The sequence below is a fragment of the Camelus ferus genome, chromosome 1, assembly GCF_009834535.1.
Source record: "Camelus ferus isolate YT-003-E chromosome 1, BCGSAC_Cfer_1.0, whole genome shotgun sequence".
Taxonomy (NCBI): domain Eukaryota; kingdom Metazoa; phylum Chordata; class Mammalia; order Artiodactyla; family Camelidae; genus Camelus; species Camelus ferus.
The window spans coordinates 78992608-79015432 of record NC_045696.1 but is presented as its reverse complement, the minus strand read 5'-3'; the positions used below and the strand labels follow the sequence as shown (position 1 = coordinate 79015432).

The window sequence follows — 22825 nt, the reverse complement described above, 5'->3', positions numbered from 1 at the left end:
AGGACTGGCAATTTTGGTACATGATCCACAGTGAGATTTAAAAGAACAATTTTTTTTTTCAGAATATCATAACAGTTTTCCAGAAAACCCAAGAATCTTTAGCCACTTTCTGTTCAAAGTGTGATCCTCACACCAGCAGCATAGGCATCATCCGGGGGCTGGTTAGAAAAGCCAATCTCAGGCCCTAAGCTGACACATTCAGGTGATTCTTACTCAGTTGAAAGTTCGAGAAGTGATGTCTCGCCTTCAAAAATATTTGTCTCCTCCTCCAGATTTTCACAACTGTAAATAACGTCGTAACCTCAATGCATTGCTAGACCATAATCTGCTGGTAGCCTGAGGAAGCATAGTGCTGAAGCTGTGAGGCAGAATTTCTCTTTTCCAGACAGCTCTGACCTACCCAGAGCAATGACTGATCTTAAATGACCTGGTGCTTGAAAGAAATTAGCCTGGAGTTGCGAAGCCAAGATGAAATTTGTGGTGATTTCTAATCAATCTGGCAAATGGATGACTCAAGGGCTTCAAGACTGGTCATCTCTACTTAAAGCTTTTAAAACATCTGTTTGTTTTCATAGCTTTCTGTCTTGATTACCAGTGTTTCATGTGGTTTCTGTATTTATTCAACAGTTGTAGCATGTATTTCCACTCAGTGAATCTTTGTTTAATTTCTTAAGGTGATTTATGGATTAGACCTAAGGATGGGAAATACTTTCTAATTACTTAAAATAAAACCCCGAATTAATAATAAGCTTGCCTTCAACCTTTGTCTGTTGCAAGAATATTTTCTTTAGCTAGAATAGTGTAGTATCTAGCCAGGGATCTGGTTAAGTCCAAAGCTAATGTCTGATCTCTCATAGTGTTTTCTTCTTTAAAGCTAACAAAGAAATCATCCTGTGCTTATTGTCATTTTTAATCCAGAAATATCATTCTTTAACACAGTTTGATAAATAATTTATTTTCTTCTTCCCTTAAGAACTGGAAAACATACTTGTGACCATGTTAAACTCTGGTTTTCTAAAAGTAATAACATTTGTTTTGGGGGGATTTTCTTTTGCATTTAAAATATATTATAAAACCTTATAAAGTCAGTCTAATTCCAGTTAAATTCATGAAGGCAATTTATAATTCATTAATTACTAACCAGTGGTTCCCCTGCCACTTTCTGTCATCTAAACTTTGATAATATCACTACTGTTATAAGGCTTCTCAAATGTGGCCAAGTCCCAAAGTGAAGAGCGAACACATTAATTGAATCTAGTCTAAGAATACTGTGCTAAGGAAATCCTGGAGAAAATGAGTTGAAAAATAAACCTCTGGCTATCTCTGAGGTTTTACATCTCTTAACATACTAAAGAACAGACAAATATATCTAAACTGTAATTACAAAAAAATGCATTGAATTTTTAAAAGTATGAAGAGAAATAAAATTAATATGTTTTGTGCAAAGCATTCCTCAAGTACCTAGTAGCCACATAAATATGTGCTATAACGTGATCTGAGAAGAGACCGAAAACAGGTGACTCCTTAGAGCTTTTTAAGACAGCAGTGGACTGGCAAATGAAAGGAGGTAGCTGGGCTGGGAGAGACACGTAAGGAAAACCAGACGGAAGAGGGTATGCAGAGGATAATATACAAGTATAACAGGAAAAACAGACAGTTAATAATTTCATTAAAAATGAAGGGCAGTTACCACTGGTATGACAGATAAGATTTTCTTTTTTTCCCCAATTAGAGAAATTTTTGTGGAAGGTAAAATGAGAATTTTGGCATATCAGAAGATTTCGTTTAATCATAAGTACTCTGGGCCGTGTTTACTTATTAAAAACTGTTATCAGAATAAGCGGGCATGTGATAACTGAGAAAAGCTAAACCAAAGTGACACCAATGACAGGGTCCTGTGTTTCACATTTTTGAGAAAAAACCAAAAAGTGATGTTATTGATAACATTTCTTTCTTTCTCAATCTCTCTCTCTCTCTCCACTTCAGAAGGTCTGGAAGTGGGTCTCTGGAGCACAGGTGTGTGGCCACACCAGCACTTGGGTACACATTGGTACATGAGAATTCTGGTCATCTCATGAAGATATAGTTAGTCTAGTCATGGTCCCTAAAGAAAATATGAACGTTCAGCTTTATGGTTATTCAAAAGTTATGGACAACTACCATTTCAAATGTGGCCCATGGCTTCTAACTTCAGTTCGGTCCTCTATCTCCCTTTCCCCAATCTTTAATCCATCAAGTCTTCAAATTTCCTAAGCCAGTTATCAAGATGAACTGGATCTGCACCAGCATTCTAGAAGGGAGCAGTCTCACAGCTCATTGTTATTCCCCTGAGCTAGTCAGTTCCAGGGACCATACCTAACAACACGGAACGCAAAAAATAAATCACGCTCTGAGATGGCTTTAAAAAGCTTAGTTTTCTTATGAGAATGAAGCTTTAACCTTGCCTGGCACATCAGGGGTCTAAAGGAATACAATCTTCCATTTATTTGCATTAACCAGAGAGGCATTGTGCCAACACGGAGCCTTATTTTCTGCAAACAGAATTTTGCAGGAGAGAAGGAAAAGGATGAATTGAGATATGTACCTGCAGTAAGTTTAACCAGATACAAAGATCGAGGTATGGCTACATAAGTGCAAGCAATAAAGGTACGTGTTTTCACAATGGTGCTTTTTAGTAAGTAAGATCCCACACAGCCTGTTAGAGGATGAGGCATCTTAGAGGCACAGCTCCTAGTTAAGCAGGTGTAACACACACCCCAGCTCTACGTGAGATGTTGGTTACAGGAAGGAAATAAAGGCACATCACAGTGTAATTAAGAAAACAAATTAAAACAAAAGTCTGTCTCTCTGAAGCAAACTGATTAATAGTGACACACAAACTCATCAATAATGCTAATACCTAGTAATAGGTTAATGCAGCACGTTAGTCTATTTGATATAAATGAAACCCCCAGAAACATTTCTTTAAGGTGTGAATTTGATTGTGATTGCCTCTTTCCCAAGTTTGAACTTATAATTAAATTGTTCAAACCTCAAATATAATTGTTTTCTGCTAGTTGATATACCTTTAATATTTAGACAATCCTTTTAGCCAATGTCAGAATAATTTAGTTAATATTCACTCTTTATTATAATATAAAGATTGAGCCTCTTTGCTTCTTCTCATTTCCAACATATACCCACTCTAAAGTGTTTCCTAAATCTTCTTTTTTTTTTTTTCTCACTAATGGTCTCTGTAGTCTCATATATCTAAAGAGGAAAATATAATAAAATTAGTATTACGGTTTTGGAATGTAAGTAAGGAAATTCTATTTTCCATTGAAATTAAGTTGAGGAAATTTGTCTTTATTACACAAATGTACAAATCTGAACATTATCCAAGAGAGTAAAGATCAATATCTTAGTGTTCTATAAAGTACAGAATATATTATAAAACTATAGTGACCCAAATCCAAATCTAGGGGTTAGCAAGGTGATTTTACATATTTTCTTAAGTTTTTTAGAATGTTTACATTTTATGAATTGTCTAAAAAGTAATTTATGGATTATATCCTCCAAATAGCATAATGTAGAAACAAATGAAAAGTTAGTTACAACCTTTTGTTTTCCTTCTAAAATGTTTTAAAATTTGTATTTTAAGGACTTACTATCTCTTATAGGGACTGGAAGCTATGAGGTGAAGTCACCATCGTACAGCTTGATCCTTACATGGCTTGTAGCTCAAGCCTTTTGATGTCACTTTGCCTTGGGGTCCCCATGTGCTAAATGGGGCTTATTATTACACCGTATGCTAACAAGAATTAATAGGTAGCCATTGGGTTTCATTTTGATTGGACTCATATTTGATCGTTGCGTTTTCTAATAATCTACAACAAATCTCTGTGAGAAATTCTACTTGAAACTTCCATTGTGAAGCATAATTGTCTCATGGAATAAATGTGGGATTTTAGGAATGTCTGAGTCTTACTTATCTGCTCGTGTAATGCCCTAGGCGGTTTTTCCTCTCTGAGTTTCAGTTTCTTCTTTCATAAAAATAATAGTAGCATCTACTTCACTAGATTGCTGTAAGAAATGCATGTGTTAAAAGCTTTTTGTAAATTGTGAAGTTGTACTGCATATTGAAATTGATATTAATCCTTAATGTCACTCTGAAAATTGCTATTGCTAGGTTTATGTTGTGTTTTAAACAGCAAATGGAATTTTGCATTCACATTTGAAACAGCAGATGTTAAAAATATGCATTCCTTGTTAGATAGTATTTCTAAACACATTGCTTCCCTCTTCTCAATCACAACAAAAGTTCACGTGGACTTCAACTTCCCTGTCTCATAGCGCAGACCCACACTGATGAAAGAGTACTCCTATGCTTTCTTCATTGAACTCCTGCTCTGCTTCATTTTAATGAGATGTTTCAAAATGGGGGAAGGGGTGATGTCAATTAAATGGAAATCAGAACAATGTTTATCTTTTCAAAGGAGTCCTTTGTTCTTAGTAAACATCCTTCCTCTTTCTGGTTACTGGCAAAATTGGCTTCTTATCTGGCACACACTTTAATTTACATCTCCATTTAGAGTTCTTTGTCATTGCAAACTTAGCATGTCCACCAGTTTCATAATGCAGTACAAGGATCTTCAGTTCCTAAAACTGACAAGCTCTTATGGACCTCAGGATCTATATACATGCTGTTCTTTTTGCCTAAAATAATCTTTGAATGCCCCCCTTCTTCTCATTTTTTTGTATCTTGTTATGGAAACGACAGGCCAGCCAAGAAACAAGCACCACTCGGAGGGTTGGAGTACTCAGATGTATTATGCCAGTGGGCTCAGAGGGGCTTCTGCTCCGAAGCTCTGAGCACCTCCAAGACGTGCGCATGAGGTTTTATAGGGTAAAGTACGAGCTTGGAGTATTCGGCCAAAAGGCATGGAACAGCTTTAGCAGCATCATTATCACAAAAGTGGAGGCAGGGAGGCAGCAAACCAACATTCCAAAGCCAGATATATCTCTTTGAAAATCTAGCTGGCTAGCAAAAAACAGGAACAGCAAACCAACACTAATTAACTTAGATTTACAAGTTAGTCCAGCAGAACTCAGATCAGTATTCCGATACTTAGATTTGTGAGTTATCTTGTTAGCCCAGCCCAGCCTCTCCTTCACATTCCTAGACTTGTGAGTTATCTTGTTAGACCAGCCCGGCTTTTCCTTCACAAACTCAGGTTAGATGTCACCTCATTCAAGAAGATGTCTCTGACTTCCAAATCCAAAACATATTCCGCTTATTCTACACTTTTCTTTTCCTTCCTGCATTAATCTCACTGTAATTGTGTATCTGTTTATCTGTTTATTTGTTATGTGCCTCCTCCAGTTTACTGTGTACTCCATGAGAGTAGCTGCTACACAGAAGGCATTCAATAAATACTTATTGACTAAATGAATAAATTAATAAAGGGAACAGAGAAAATACACAGTGTCTTTGTGAAAGTCAAATTTGTCGAGAGACACCATCACAGAAGACTGGATTGGGTAGCTTTAATTATTGGGTGAACATCTCTTTGTGGATCGTTTGCTAACATTTCAGCTCAGTATGCCTTAAGCTTAATTCGTTATTTCTCTCCTCCCTGTACCCTCCAATACACCTGCTCATCCTATGCGCTGCCTAACTTGTAAGGACTAAATTCACCTTCTAGTCGAAGAGTAAACTTGGGGATCAAATCAAGGTCCTTCATCTTCACTCTAAACATCTGCATAGATTTCCTCCTTTGAAAGTCTCTTATTCATTCTTATGTTCCTTTGTCTCTTATCTGAGAATCTGCATTAACTAGTCTCCATTTCCGCCGTTCTTATTTATGTGCTGATATCTCCTATTAAATTAGAAAAACCTGAAGGGCAGGGATTCTCTTAGTTGTCACAGTTCCTAGCATAGTGACATGCATATGCTCAATCCTGCTTGGCGTTTATTTACTTATCCTAGGATTCAGTGGTTTCCATATGTCTTTGTAGAGCCAAGCTACAATTTGTAAGAATGATGACTTATATTTGCAAAGTTGCTTTTCAACATATCTTCAAATCCTTTTCTCGTAACTTAGTTCTAATTTGGCAATCATTCAAACATTATCCTTTAAAACCTGCAAAGTCTGGTTCTTCTGTCTATTTCAGGCAGTCTGCCCTGAGGGTATAAACAATAGTATCTACTATTTATTTTTTAGAATTCCCTTTGTATACCCTATTAAGCCTTGATAAATATTCTCCCTGTGTGTTAAAGGGAAAACAAATTGCTTTTCTGCTCAACATTCCTTGGCCTGACATACACACAAAAAAAGAGTTGAACATATATTTTCATATAGAAAAGGGAAACCTGGTGAGCCAGTCACAAAGACTTAACTTTTTTCACCTCAGCAGCTCTGGGACTTGGCCAGCAGTGGTCCCACCTTTTGAAAAGTAATAGCCTAATCAGAGTGGAAAGAGGCAGAGGGATCAGGCTGATCAGAGGGAACTTGTCTGTAGCGTCTAGTCATTCCTCTCTTCCCCAGCAAGGCACAGAGAGAGTTCATCAGGCATACAACCATCATATCAAATGTTCTGGACTTCTTTTGGGGGCATTTGTGGATTTACGACTGGAAAAGCCTTTTTCTGCCTCAGCACCCTTGTCATGTTGTTTCTTCACAGGCAACATGACTGAGATAAGATAATGTATGAGGGTAACTTGACAGGGTCTGAAAAATAGACACATAGACCTTGAACCTGCTGAAGAAGTTTCAAAAGTTAAAGTCATGAGGTGCTTGGTGGGAAACAAAAGTAACACAGGTATGGAGCTGTATTTAGTTCAGGAAGAAAAATCGAATTTTAGTAACAAATGGGTAGCCAATGAAAATTAAATTAGGGGCAGTTGTCACACATCTTGTAGCTTACCTTCCTGAAAACTCACTAGCAATTTCAACAATGTATGCTAAATTGCATTGTATACACCTGATAGGGGAGTCACTCTCTTGTGTAAGAGCCTATATATGTATACATATTATGTGTGTATAACATATGCAGAAACTACTATAAGTACTGCATTCAAGGAGTGAATTTTCAAACATTTTTTTAACAGTAGAACTGGTTTTCATATGACATTTTTAATGGACCCTTGTATAAAATAGATCAAATGGAACTACTGTGATTAAAACAGTTATGGGGAAGAACTGGAAACCCCACACACTTGGCCTTCCCACCTGTCTCCCATGGTGACCCCTGAAAGGTCCTCTACACAACTTGGTCCGATTTAATCAAGTACAATCTATATATTCTAATAATATAAAGTTTTCTGAAATACACTTAAATAATATAATTATAGAAGTATTATTTAATAGAGTATTAATTACCTGTGTAAGTTATATGTCTTTCCTTATTTTTGTAGCAACAAATCAGAAAGTAAATAGATATTTCACAAGTGTTACTGAATTCAGAAAGGCTTTGAGGGAGTTTGGCAAATGACTTTGAAGAAAATGAGGCTCATAGTGACTTTATTCCCATACATTTTCCAGGAGGGCATGGGCAGTAAAGAGCAAATGGTTTCTCTGCATTTGGCATTAGCATTTCATTTCCCAGAACTTGCATAGCAAACATATTCATCCGGTGCTCCTCATCATAAGGGTGGCAAAGACTATCACAGATTTAATAACAGACTTGGTACATTCACAATGACCTTAGCTCAGAGTAGTCTGAAATTAGAAGACCAAATCAGACAACTAGACAATGCTATTTTTCTCAAGCTACTCAGTATATTTAGCTGTATTAAAGCAATTTGCAAATACCCATGTACAGTCCTTTGAAAATTTTAACAAATTAAACTTCTATTAATATTTAAATGTCTAAATGACAAAGCTGGTCTTACACTTTGGACTCTAGAGGGAGGTCAGAAATCATTCTCATCATCTCCAATCCCAAAGAGAAAGAGGGAAATGGATTCCTTCTATTTCTCATGCTCAATGCATAGAAAGGATTTGTGGCCTCAGAAATCAATGTGGTACTAGGGGAAAGGACTCAGAAGTCTTTCTGATAGTTCATTGTTAGTGTACAGGAATGCGACAGATTTCTGTATGTTAATTTTTTTATTCTGCAACTTTTTTGAATTAATTGATGAGCTCTAGTAATTTTTTGGTGGCATCTTTAGGATTTTCTATGTATAGTATCATGCCATCTGCAAACAATGAGTTTCACTTCCTCCTTTCCAGTTTGGATTCTTTTTGTTTCTTTTTCTTATCTGATTGCTGTGGCTAGGACTTCCAACAGTATGTTGAATAAAAGTGGTGAGAGTGGTCATCCTTGTCTTATTCCTGATTTTAGAGGAAACATTTCTAGCTTTTCACTGTTGCATATGATGTTAGCTGTGGTCTTATCATATATGGCCTTTTTTAAATAATGAAGTATGTTCCCTCTATACCCACTTTGTGGAGAGTTTTTAATCATAAATAGATGCTGAATTTTGTTAAAAGCTCTTTCTGCATCTATGAAGATGATCGTACGGTTTTTATTCCTCAGTTTTTTAATATGGTATATCACATTAATTGATTTGTGGATAGTAAACCATCCTTGCATGCCTGGGATAAATCTCACATAATCATGGTGTATGATCTTTTTAGTGTATTGCTGGATTTGGTTTGCTAATATTTTGTAGATGATTTTTGCACCTGTGTTCATCAGTGATACTGGCTTGTCATTTTCTATTTTGTGTGCGATACCTTTGCTTGGTTTTGTTATCAGGGTGATGCTAGCCTTGTAGAATGAATTCAGAAGCTGAACACCAATGATTGTTTTTTGCTTCATAGCACTTAGTATGAGTTTCTATTATATGGAAACTATTTATTTTGGGAAACATAGTTGAAGTGAAAAAAAGTGAAAATAAAACTCTTCTCAAATTGATAAGCATTTGTTCTATTCTGTCTTGACATATTCTTAACCTTTTCTTCTGGCATGGTTACAGCAAGTAACTGGTTGCAGCTTCATTAAGTTGGCTGAAATTCTTCTCTTAACCTCTTCACAGATGCTTGTCATCAGTCAGTTGGTGTTAGACTAACTTCTTTCTTTTTCTGTGTAGATAAGAATTAAGGGAAAATCAGAACATCTGACATAGAACATTAAGGAGCCATTTGAGATTTAGGAACTCTTGGTTTCATATCCTTTCTTCTGCTTTGCTGAGAAATGGCAAAGCAATTGTGGTTATGTATTGAAATCTCATCTGAACACACTAACACAAGGTGCCCTTCCCCTGCCTCCCTCTTTCAACTGAATTCAACTCTCTAATTCCTCTGCCTGTATCAGTGCCTCTCTTTTCTGTTTCTTTATCCCCTAATACTCCATCATAATGCTTTTCAGATGATCCAGGAGCTACGTGAGTGTTGTTCTGGGTCCCAAATGAATCACAAATTCCATGAAGGCAGACATCATGTAAAATTGTCTTTCTAGCCTCAGTACCTATCGTAGCCTCATGTCCATTGGAGGCTCTCAGTTTTCTATTAATACAGAAACATTAATTTTATGAATGGATAAACTCAAATCATGCCAACAAATATCACTCTCAATAAATAAGTATGTAAATTCTTTTTAGAACAAGGTATCACCAGTCCTTTATGCTTCTGCTTTTAATTAGATAACATCTCAAATATTGATGGGAGAACAGGGAAAGTGTTTCCTCATTCTGAACCTGAGAACTAGTCTTAAGAAAGCCAGTTCTCTTATCATTGATCCCTCTACCATCACACTCATTTATGCAGATTCATTTTTTTTCTTTTACAATCCATATTCCCAGATGACAGCCAGCTCATCTAGTAAACTAATTCACAATAATTAATACATGTGTTAATATCAACAGAATGGCTTACTACCTAGGTCTCCTATATTCTTGCAGAGGATACATACACTTAAAGATGACCTATAAGGCTTAATCAGAGGGAATAATCCTAACTGGAGTGTTAGGAACCAAAGGGATACAATAAGATTATGACTATATCTCTACTACCAGATTACAAAAGTAGATTGGAGATCCGTTTTAAAATGGAAAATGGATAAATTTTAAATGTAGAAACCCCAAAATAAATCCAAAGATCATTATGTTTGCCTGAAATGGGGTTTCTAGTAGTATTTTATAATTTTTTTTTTTTTTTGAGTAACAGAACTTATAACAATGAAAAACCATCTAGTCTCTTTTATATTGTTTAGTTTTTTGTTAGGAGTAATAATTTTTGAGAAAACTTATTGATATATATTATTTCAGTGGGAACTCTCAACATTGCTCTTCTTAATTAAGAATATTTGTTAGAATTTTTTTTAATGTGACTGAATTTGTAGAACTCATGTTAGTGGTATTTAGAAACTCTCTGAGACTTTCATAGATGACCCTAAAAGGCAAGGCAACATGTTTCTGGGAATAATATCCTGGAGTGAATTAAGTATAAACAAACAAACGTGTGTGTGTGTGCACATGTACAGTTTTTTAGCCAATAACTTGTGGCTTTCACCACCCTTGAATATTCAAAGGGCTTCCATTTCTCCACTCTGGGAATGATTTGAGGGTTAATGAGACAATGGGTCTATGAGTACCACTATAGAAAGATGCTAGCTACATATAAATGATTGTAATTATCCAATTCTCTGAATGTTTTCTTAATAAGCAGATGGGAAATTTCCGTTCATGACAAGGAATTTCAAAGGCTTAATCATTTCATTTTTGTAACTATTCAAAATTTCAAGTGGAGCATTGCTTAGAACTCAAATCACTTGTAGAAATCATTCATATTTATTCTTCAGAGCAAAAATTAGTGAATGAATGTGAATAACTTTGGACAGTCTACACACCAAATACTTGGCAGTTGTTCAATTTATTTGATCAGTGTAGATTGTCAAATAGAATATTCATGGCCCAAAAGGGAGCCTTTAAAATTATTTGGATTTAGATCTGCAAAGAATTGTTTTTGTGTATTAATATAATGTGCGTGAGTCGTTTCTAGCAAGTCTGTGTTAAAAACAGATAAAACCTTTTGAATAGTCAATCATTAAATCCAAAATTATTTCAATTGATATGAATATAGGGCACAATTATGTAGTGTTTTGGAGTCAGTGTACCCAGCTGTGAATAAAAACACAGTGTATAATGGAAAAATTTCTGCTCTAGGTTTACAAAGAAAGCAGTTGTAAAGAGGAACTGAAATAGCTCCTGCAGTTTCACAGAGATCAAGTCTTGACGGAAGTGGTCAGAGGTGTGGCCCGGCCTCTAATTAGGGACAAGGATACCTACTCATTATCAGTCACACCAGCCCCACCCCCCCAATAAGGCAGCGGTTCATTGTCAGTGGGTGAGCGGTATGCAGTTACCAGCATAACTACCCACAGGTTAATTGATGTAGCTGTAAGCTTATGTCTGGATTAGCTGTTTTATCTGTCTTTCCTCCAAGTGCTTTCTCTGCAGCATATCACTGAGGTGGTGTTAACATTCATTTGATAAAAATCAAAGCATTTCCCCATAAATGTTGGACCAAAGCAAATGCATTCACAGGAAAAATAAAAAGGAAATTTGAATACAAATCGCATACATAATACTGCTAATTTGTTACTACTTGCAGTAAAGCTCTTAATGAGATTATCCAGGATTGGGCCTGTTTCCACTGAGAGTTTCATTAACCTCCCCGAACATTTTTCCTTCATTTATGGCTATGTACTTAGTCTATTTGATTATCTGTATTTCACATCTTATAATTCAGTCTTTGCAAATGTGTACATTTTGTTTTTATAACAAAAGGAGAAAATTCAGATGTACATGATAAAAATTTTTCTTTGTGTAATATACATATGTCTATGTCTGTTTGCCTGTATACCTACTTAGAAAATTATTTGATGAAAGTAAAAGGAGGAGAACGTTTTTATCAAATTCAGGGAATTTGCTGCCTCAAATGATGTTTCAAGTGCAGAAGATAAGAAGAAAATATATAAAAAAATTGGACATCTGGTAGTTTCAGTTTGTTGCTGTCCTATTCAGGGGCGATACACTAAATAGAGTATAGACTAGTATGTCTCAGATGTTTATATGCATCTAAGTCACTTAGGCATCTTGTTAAAATTCAGATTTTGATTGGTCAGTTCAGGGTGAGGCCTGAGTCTCTGCATTTCTAATCAAATTCCACAAAGGCTTCTGTTCCTTAAATCAATAGCACTTTGAGTAGTAAAAGGATAATCTATTAAACTACTAGTAGGTAGGATCACTTCCAGTTTAAAGAACAGAACATAAGGCAAATGGGTGTTATAACCAAAAACCAAACTGTGAACAATGCCTGAAAAATACATAAGCCATTAGAAAATTCATTTCACTGAAGCCTGGTTATGCATTTATTAGGAATATTAGCTTTGTTAACTTAAATAAGATCTCAATAAATGAGTGAAAATGCCACAAAATGAAGATATCAACCAAGCTGGGCTCCCTGCTGTGAAATTCTGATAGTTACTCATATTAAAGATAAATTGCTTGATTAAAACTGGATATTTCTATTAAAACCAAAAGCAGTCCTTAAAAACAACTGTATAAATCAAGAAGTAAATATTCAAGAGAAAAAAATAGAGGTTTTGAAGCAGATATTTTAGTCCCACTTTTAATGTGGAAACTGCTTTCTTTATCTATAAATTGAAGATGATAAACATCTGGTCCAAATCTCATAAATATGTAATGAGAGCTGAATATGATTATCCACATGTATGCATTTTGAAATCATTTATAGCTTATGCCTAAAACATTTTTTAAATTGCAAATATTACTTCTGCCTGAGATACCTGGCCATGATAAAAGCCATGCTGGTGCATGTGCTAATTTGCAGCATTTAAGTTTGTTTATGATCTCCAGGTTTTAACACATGTAATGGAAAAAGAGGTCAGTTTTATTTGGCAGTACACTTTCAAAAATGTCCTGGTTTCATCTGAAACTGTGCTCAGAGATTCTCTTGGCACAGATTCCATTTAAATGTGTGGTAACATTATTTATTCTCATTGAAGGCCCTCCCTAGAGCTCTGGTATGAAGGGAGAGACTATAGTTCCACATATCTGGGTAAACAGTTACCGAAAGTGATTAAAACTTATTTAGTGGTAGGTAGCAGTGATTATGTTAATTTGCAATATATGTGCCGTCTTCTTAACCATTTAGTACAACATGGTAAAGATGTTGAAAAGGAAGGCCTAATCTAATTAATCTCAGAAGTAAAAAGTTCAAAAGAATCTGCCAGCATGAAATAGGCACCCTTGTGAAATGAAAACTTACTGTTAGTAAACTCAGATATCTCAGAGATCAGCTATGAAAAATCTGTGGAGTTACTTCTCTCAGGCAATGAAGTTTTGTCCTGGAAGTTTCAGTGGTTCTTGAGGTTCGCTTACGGATGGGATGCAGTGCGGGTGTGTTTTGCTGAGTCAGAGATTCCTCATGGCAGCTGTCAGGGCTGAAGCATCAGCTTTAAAGATGTGCCTTAAACTTTGCTGTGACTCGTGGCGACTCTTCGACCTTCCTGTGGATGACAGAAGGCATAATTTAGTTTATTCAGGTTTTGCATTAATGGAGTATGGGGTTTGTGTTCTTTGTGAGCAACAAAATGGAAAGAAAAATCTACCTTGAGTTTTCCAGGATTTTACTTAAAATGAAAATCCGCAATGTAATCTCATGCTTTTATTGCTGCTCCCATTTTGCTATGCCAGACTCTAGACAACTTAGGAATCTTTCTACATGGACTAAAATTTTTTTATGAATCAGCAGGTTCTTGTGTTAGAAGTGTTCGGCTGAAGTTATTCTATCACGTCCACTATGAAGTGAATTATTTTCACTAGTTTAATTTAACATGCTTTTATTGAGCTCCGCCCCACTGCTGGAATCATTTTCCAAAAGTGTGTGGCTAATCTTGTCTCTCAGTAGTAAAGTCTGCAATGACTCTGCTTCCCAAAACTTTTGAATAAAGTCAGACCCCCTTAATACGGCATACAAGGCTCCTTGTGATATGACCATGCCTACCCCAATGTACAGTTCAATTTCTTGATCCTGACTTCCAGCCATATTAACTTCTAAGTGTGGTTCCCCCAGTGGGCCATCCTCTCTCAAGCCACCAGGCCTTTATACAGGCCAAGGTTTATATCAAAAAAGTTACTTTGAGTTTTCTCCCAAATCACTCAATTTCAGTTTAAAAGTCACCTCTTGCCAGAAGCTTTTTCAAACCCCTGTAAAGGGCAAGGAAGGTGCCCCTCGGGTAGAGTGACAATTTTTCCTGGTTTCTAGGGGCAGGCAGTCCCAGTTTATGTCTGTGTTCTCAGAATTCCATTTGGTTAGTACCCCCTTTCGCTCTCAATACAGTGTATTGTCCTGGTTTGGGTGGTGTGTTCCATGGCCATCACACTTCTGGGGCCTCCATATTCCCTCGTGCAACAAGAATATGACTGTTTCCAAGTCAATCATATCTGATTTCAAAGCCCTCCCCTTCTGTCAACTGTGCAATGTGAACATAGGCAGTTAACTGACTCTTTTCGGCCTCAATTTCCTCATCCATAAAACTGGGACAATGATAACTAACTTCTGGTAGTTTGTGATTTTAAATTCAATTATGCATGCAAAGCACAGAGTTTAGTGCCTGCTATATTACAGACGCTCAATGAACTACATTTGCCTTTTTTTTTTTAAACTTAGTAATGGTACTGTGTTTTAATTACATGATATCTCCTTCACTGGACCATGAGCTTCCTAAAGACAGACTTGTGTTTATCTTTTATCTATTTTTCCTTGAGGCCTAGCAAAGTAGCTGCCACATTATATGCATTATAGACTATAAGACAATGGGAGCAGTGAAGAAACTGCACTTGTTTTCCCTGGGGAGATCAGGAGTGCTCACTGAGAAAGGCCACTTGAACAGAACTTCAACAGGTAGAAAGTTGTGAGAAGAAATGATATTCCAAACAAAGGGCCTGATCACTATATTTTCATTGTATGATGACTATCTTAGTAAATGATTTGTACTATCACTTAAAAAAAAAAAAGAGTATTTCTAAAGTTGAATGCAAAAGTTCAGACTTTCAACCCTCTGAAGAGGCCTTTTGGCAGCCATTTTTTCAGTACAGGTATTACTTAGTGTGATTCCTCGTGTGATGATATGCAACTAAAAAAAAAAACACAGTTAGGCTTTTTTTTCCTTCTCGGTTTAACTGTTGAATGTTCCTGTGTATGTGTGGTGAGGAAGTGAGATGTTCATTTCTTCCCCCTTTGCTTTTTAATATGATAATCATCTCTTAAAACTACAGTTAAAATTAATAAAGATCTTTTTTCTAAAATTAGAAGGATCTATTTGCTTTGACAAGCTCTAACTGTTTATAGTGTCAGATTATTTTCAAAATATTACAGATGTGGAAAAGGGGTAGAATTAGTTTTGAGTCAAATTATGGCTTGTCGGCAGATAACACAATCAACCTTTCAAAAGCAAACACCTCTTTCCAAGTACAGTTGTTAGGAAATGAAAGCCTTATTCAAATGCTAAATAAGAAAAAATGACGATAGGCATATAAACTCCTCTGGTGAAAAGAAAAATAACAAAGAACAGTATTTCAGGCATGGTTTTGGAAGTGTCCCAACTGCAGGTGCTACCTCGCTGTTGATTGGTTCATTGGATGGCTGTGATGGTGTTGACAGCCCATCAGAGCCGGGAATTCAAATTAATGGACAGCTAATATCATGATTGAATTGTTCCTGATCTATTTGAGGATGGAAAATCAATAGTCTATTAGAGTCATCAAGAAAAGATAGGGAAGGGAAAGCTTGCTGTATTTGCCTTCATCACCACGGCTACCCTAATTAAGCACTGCCTTAAGATGGAGAGGAGCCTGGAGAATTGAACTGGTAATGAGATTCAGGCTTGAAGTAAATGAAGCAACTTCACCATAAGGCACACTGACAGACAATTAGACCTCTTTATCAATGCAGCTTTCATCCAGAAATAAAACCTCATATGGCAGCTATAAAGTAAATGGGAGACTGGGAGGAACTGTAATTCTTTTTCTCAGCTTGCAGTTGTTCTTATAACTTCCACATTGTTTTGACATTTGGGTTTATTTGCATGAGAAGTTAGTCATAGTGAGTAACGTTTCATTTTTCCACATGGAAGTTCCTGGTGTGTCACATTTGTTGAAATGTTTCAAGAAAGGTTTTGATTAAGCATAAAACTGATTAGAGATAAGAAGCAATTTCCTCAAAAATTTCTGGACTGGAAAGGGAATATTCTAACGAGTAATAAATGCTGTTTGCATTTCAAAAATCCTTTCAAAATTATCTCAAAGTAGTTAATTTTATAGATAAAGACTCATTTTGACTTCTCCAAATATCACCTTTTCCTCCAGTTAAAATTCCTCTGTCAGGAAAGACCATCACAAATAGGCAGAGAAGCTTCTCATCTAAATTTTCAGGAACTGGAGCAGATTTTATTTTACACACAATGATGGGATAGTGGGTTTTTGTTGGCAGTTAAATGTTCTGGTGAATGGACAAGTATGAAATATGCTATTATAATAGAGGCAAATAATATAACCCATCTGCTTTTTCCAAAAAAGATATGCCTTTAAATCAGAGGCCTTTTGTTATGTTGCAGGGCATTAGTGTTACAGTGAACTGCTGTACATAATATAAAAATATTATTACCTTTGAGAACCACACTGAAGACCAATACTCTGGAGAATAGTTTGTACTAGATGGCATAGCTGTACATTACCTATTAAATTTCTATACATATGCTTGTAAGATTTTGAGTGGAAATGGCTAGAACATAATAACACCTTTCCTTTTTTTTTTTCTTTCATTTCTTCCTGATACCGAATACTAGAAACTTCACACAACTGGTATTTATCATTTTCCTTTTCCTACATACAGGGCATTGGTAACATTTCCTGGCTTATCTTCTCTGTAAAAGCAGAAAGCTAAAAACACCTGGCTGTTTTCCCTCATCTCGTAGAGTAATGATATTTCACTTTATCTTTTGTTTACTCTTATATATTTAATACAATTTTTCACTTCCTGGTCTCTCACAATGGCTTCTCATTTCTTCTTTCAGCATTACAAATCATCCTTCTTTAAGCTTTTGTTATTTTCTTATTTCTTCTGCAGTTGTTTGGTTATTTGTTCTTCTATCCATGTTCTATGGGTTGGCCATCTGAGCTCCAAAAATATTATAGTAATGCTTCACTTAAATTGACCATGCAAGCTTTAGAAATATTATAATAATATTTCACTAAAACTATTTTACTCAAATAGCTTTTACTGAGTACTTATTAGATATATCGCACTGGGGTGTATTCATACAGTTAGATGTGTGCAGTTAGTCATTCATTTACTTAAAAAATATCTATCTGTTGAATGTTTATAACTGAGTGTTCTGCATGTAGCTAACCCCATGGAGCACAGCATACTGGGGATTCAGAGATAATCTTACTAGGCATAGATTCAGCCTTTGAGTATTTAAAATACTTATTTTAAAAATTCAACATACAATATAACATATAATATAAGCTAGACATTTTTAAAGTTACATATAATCTAAATAAAAATGAAGAAAGACTATATTAGACATATATTTGATGAGTTGTAATGATACAGAAGATGTTGAGGTTTTTTTGTTTTTGTTCTTCTTTCTCAGGCATTAAAAGGGGTTTCGGGGAGGAAGTAGGATTTGAGTTCAATCTTGCAGGTGAGTAGGATCTTCACGAGTAATGGAGAAGTAGAGAAAGGCCCATAGTCATGGAGGTGTGCCTATCAGCAAGGTTAGAGTTAGTTTCTTTTGGCAGGATCACAGGTTGGGTTGAGATGGGTAGCATGAGGTCAGGGTCCAATCACAGAGGATATAAAGTGCTATGCTTGAGGAGTTTAAACATTATTCTGAAGCCAAATGGGTCAACTGCCCAAGAAGGTGGAGGATCCTTCTTTGCCTCAAATGCTTAAATCCCTGAAAACAGTGCAATCACTACCATTGATTAAGACTTTATATTGTACCCAACTCAGTGATAAGATCTTAACACAAAACATCTCTTTCAACCCTTGGTAGAAATCGTGAGTCTTCTTTTACAGATAAGTAAAGCGAAGTTCAGAAAGATTAAATCATTTGACCAAAGTCTTAACTACTAGAATCATAGAGGGATGATTTTAACTGCTATTAGAATCTAGTCCTACTTTAAAGTTTATAGATGACATTGTTAACTTTTTGAGATTAAGGAACTTTTTCATATATGCATTTTCTCTAAGAACTTAGTATTATTATATTATTAGTATATAATACTTTCTCAAAAATTCAAGAGTAGTTACAAATTTCCATTATAAACAGAAGCTAAAGTTTTTCTATTTGATCTTTTCTCTCCATATTTCTGGATCTAGAAGCAAATGTACAAAAATCTATCAGACATCCATACTCAACAGATTCTCTTCTTGTCTTTCATAATGATTTTGGGAATTATTTTACTGCATTTCACTTATTCAAAGTGATTAATGGCCATGAATTTCTGTAACACCATACTTTTTAATTGTATATTTTATTTGAGATGATTGTAGATATACATACAATTGTAAGAAATAACACACAGAGGTCTCATGTTACCTTTACCCAGTTTCTCACAATGGTAATATTTTGCAAAACTGTAGTGCAATATCACAACCAGGATAGTGATATTGACACAGGCAAGATAAAGAATAACTCCTTCACCACAAAGATCTCCCATTTTGCCCTTTTAGAGCCACATCCACTGCCCTCCAGCTCCACCTCCTCCTCCTTCACCCCTTGGCAACCACTAACCTGTTCTTCATTTCTATAGTTTTGTCATGTCAAGAACATTATATAAATGTAATCATGTAGTAAGTAAGATTGGAGATTGGTTGGCATTTTTCACTCAGCCTAATTCTCTGGAGATTCATGCAGGTGCTGCATATATATCAATAACTATGTTTTTGCATACTAAAATATAAGTAATGCCTTAAATATTGAGGAATCTATGTATTTCAGAAATGAGTCTTTGATACGTTTATAGCAAAAAAAGTCTAAGTTTTAATAGAGCTCTGTGTACAGTTGCATACTGAATATTGTAAATAACTTTATGCTGAATTGTCTTATTGTTTGGTTTTTTGCTAAGCTTTTAGAATTAATTGGCTTATTTGGAAGAAGAAATGAAAAACAATTAATAGCATAATATAATCTGAGAACAACTGTCTTCTAATAATTTTAAGTGAATATTACTGTACTTGAGAGTGATTTATCCTTCTGGGAAAACTTGTGAAAATGATAAGCTCCCTTATCTAAATTTCCAAATTTTTTTTTCCCCTCTATTTGCAGCCTTCTGTTGAGCATGTGTTACTTCTTGTCCATCATTTCCTAGTTTGGATTTAACTAGATTTAAAGTCACTGTTACATGCTGTGGCCATTGTAGCTTTTTGGATTTGCTTCTCAACTTCTTTTCTCTATGCCTAACTTATAAGGACGCCTTCCTCTTGTTTGACCATGCACATTTTATTAAGCCACTTAACTTTCATAAACATTTTACTTGACCTACACTGTCGAAAAAATTCTTTCTTTTCCTTCGATAGTGTTTTTCTTTATTGCTGACCTTATGACTCCATAAAGAAACTAACTTGTTAAAAACATTTCTTTATCCTTCTTTATTTTGACTCAGTTGAATTTTTATCCAGGTTGGAAAAAAGTCTTGGCCATTAATGTGTTGTACCTTATTGGAATATTTATGATCAGCAAAGATGTGAAGATATTTTAAGCATCTAAAGATTCCTTTCAGGGTTACATTTGGTGTTACTCTCTAGGAACAAATCCTTTGAAATTTAAATGTGGATTCGTGTCTGCTGATGTTGTAGCATTTCGTGTCTGAAGGAAAATCAGAAGCTGTCCATAAGTTCCTAAACCATTTCTCGCTTGGTCACCTGAAAAGGGAAACAATGCAAAGGCCTTTTTGTGAATTAAAAGACATGCTAAAGAACTACAAAAACCTAAAACACTGCTTCGCTTAATTCTGTGAAGTGTCCCACATTTTTTGGTTTTCAGAGCGGTATACACTTGATTTGTCATTTTTAGAAGTGAACACTCTGCTGGTACATACTTCTCCAAAGCTATTAAACCTTGAATCACAGATGTTCGCTTGGGTGGCTTCTCCTTGGCGAACATTTCCCTGATTTGTAGTTAGTTAATTCTCTGTTCTGTCGGGGACTGTGCTACATTTCCCTGTAGATTTGTACTTTCTTTTTCACGTCTCTACCTCCCAGATGAACTAATCACAGCATTCAGTCTGGCTGTTTGCATACTCTGTCTGGGGTTTATTTCTGTCTAGCTATTTTAAAGGGATGTTTATATCGTTGTATTTTTTCAGGTAAAATTAGATATTATTCTTGTTCTTGTTTGGATCCAACATCCAGAAAAAAACAAACCAAAGCATAGAAACCTGAAATCAGTGGAAAACAAGTGTTTTTATTTTTTGCTAATTTACTTTTCAAGTATTGTTTTTTCTTTGGACTTAAGCACATTGTAGAGATGAATGTTTATCAAAAGAGAGCTATTATGACACCAAGCCCCAGGACAATGCCTAGCACCTGGGAAGCACTCAAAAAATATTCCAGTGTGTGAACAAATGAACAAGGGATAAAGAATGTTTGCTTGATGTAGACTGCCAAAATATGTCATTTTGACCAAAGGATCCTAGTCGCGGATATTGTTTTCCCAATACCATGGCTCTTTGCTTAAATTATCTGGATAAATGCCTCAATTTTTCAATGTATTTTGGCTATATAAACATAGGACCATAGAACATTTTCTTTTAACCTAGGGAGACCCAGGGTGAAACGTAGATGGGTTAAACAAATTTAAAGCACTACACAAGAAATGTATTATTCTAGAGGACAATCCTTTTCTGCCTTCTGGTAAATAGTTACTGCTGCTTTTGAAAGGTCACATTCAGAAACACCCAAGGCAAGTGTTGAGAAATATTTATTGTCAATCCTTCTTATACACGCCTGGGCACCACCTGGCACTAAATGGCAGTAACTTTGTCCTCATGAATCAGCCAGAGCAGATCATTTTTTAAATCATCATTTTAATTTTTTAAAGGTATTTTAAAGAATTGAGATTCTGTGATTTTCTTAACTATTAGCTATTACTTTTGTTAATTACTAATCAGCCAGGCTAAGAGAGGAGGTCTCACCTCATATTCCATACAATGGCCAGGTGAGGTAGTGAAGTTGGCAGGAGGTGGGACTATGAGGCACAGTCCCCAGGGAAAGCCGGAGCTGCTTCTAAGCTCTGATAGATTATATGTAAGAAGGCAGAACCTCCAGATTATACAATTCCAGATGCGTATGCAAGAAAACTCCAGAAAAAGGAAAGCAATGGGATAATGAACACTAGTGATACAGAATGGTGATTATGTTTGCTGGAGGAAGGAAAGGAATGAATTATAAGATACAGGTTATTTTTAAGATCCTGTCTTATGGACTGAATAGAGGGTTCCTGAGTGCTCTTATATTATTAAAAAGAAAATGTGAACGAAATAAATGAGCACATGAACTTACCCATGAATTTACAAGGGAAGTATGTCCTAAAACAAGTATCAAATTCTGTGCATATTAAGTCTAATGTAAAAATGTGTTACACCAAGCTAAACACATGTACTGTTCTATCTACCAGTGAACCTAGTCCTGGAAATACCAATTTTCAGCTTCAGAGAAGAACCCAACTAACAAGATGATTATTATGTAGATGAGGAGTTGATATGTAAGATCAACAGCAGTTGAATGGAATGACTCAAGAAAGGTCACAAAGTAATGTGTGAATAATTCCCAAATTAATACGTAGGCAGTTGGCACTAGCTCAAGAACTGGGTAAATTTCTAATTGCCTAGAAAGATTTCTGTATGAGGTATAAGAACTAAGTCTTAATGTATAGGTAGTTTATATATAAGAACTTCACAAGGTCAACATATCCAGCTGAAAAATAGCCACCTGGATATTGAAATAGATATATAGATAGACATCAATTTAAACTTTCTCTTACTCCATTGTCATATGTGTAAGTTAAAAAAAAAAACTCCCTATGTTTCAGAAGGCTGTTATGAATATAAGAACTAATTCAAAAAACAGAGTTTGAACTTCATGGATACAGTCATTAAAATAAATGTGAGACAGCTCAGTGCTATTACTATTATTATTCTGAACTGATCACTGAAATGCCTATTTCTCTCTCTTTTTCTTTTTTGACTCAGTGCTATTTCCATGATATTTGTTAATACCACTCTGTTCTGCTCACTGTTCAATAGCTCCACGACACAGATTAACTGCTCAGGTTGGACGTAAAATGTACTGTATATCTTCGATTGTATTGAAAAGTCATTCTAAAATGTCACTCATTACTCCTGGTTCTCTATTCAAATTATGAATTCAAACAGTAGGAGACCAAGTAAATTGATTTAAAAGTCTTTATTTATAAACCAGTAACATCACATTTTTAAAGATATGTTAGGCTAAAATGCAAATGTAATTTAGTCTTTATTTGGGGCCCATTATTGATTAACCTTGAATCTGGCACAGTGATTAGCATGTAAGTAGGTACTCAAAAGTCAGTGATCAAATAAATGAATGGTTTGGCCTTTTTCTTTTTAAATTAATCCTCAGAACAACTTGATACAAGCCACAAACTTTATGACTAAACACAAGCATGCATGTCATTTCTGTAGAATATGTTTATCATAAGCACATATGCCTACATGCACATAGTATCCTCTAAAATGTTTGCTTTTTCATCTTCAAGGAATATTAAA

General features: G+C 35.5%; 1 protein-coding gene across 8 annotated transcripts in view; it reads left to right on the top strand.

The window, feature by feature from the left end:
* The window catches only part of NLGN1 (neuroligin 1), a 756644-nt gene that overhangs the window by 592818 nt on the left and 141001 nt on the right, over positions 1–22825 (top strand). The window lies entirely within an intron of this gene.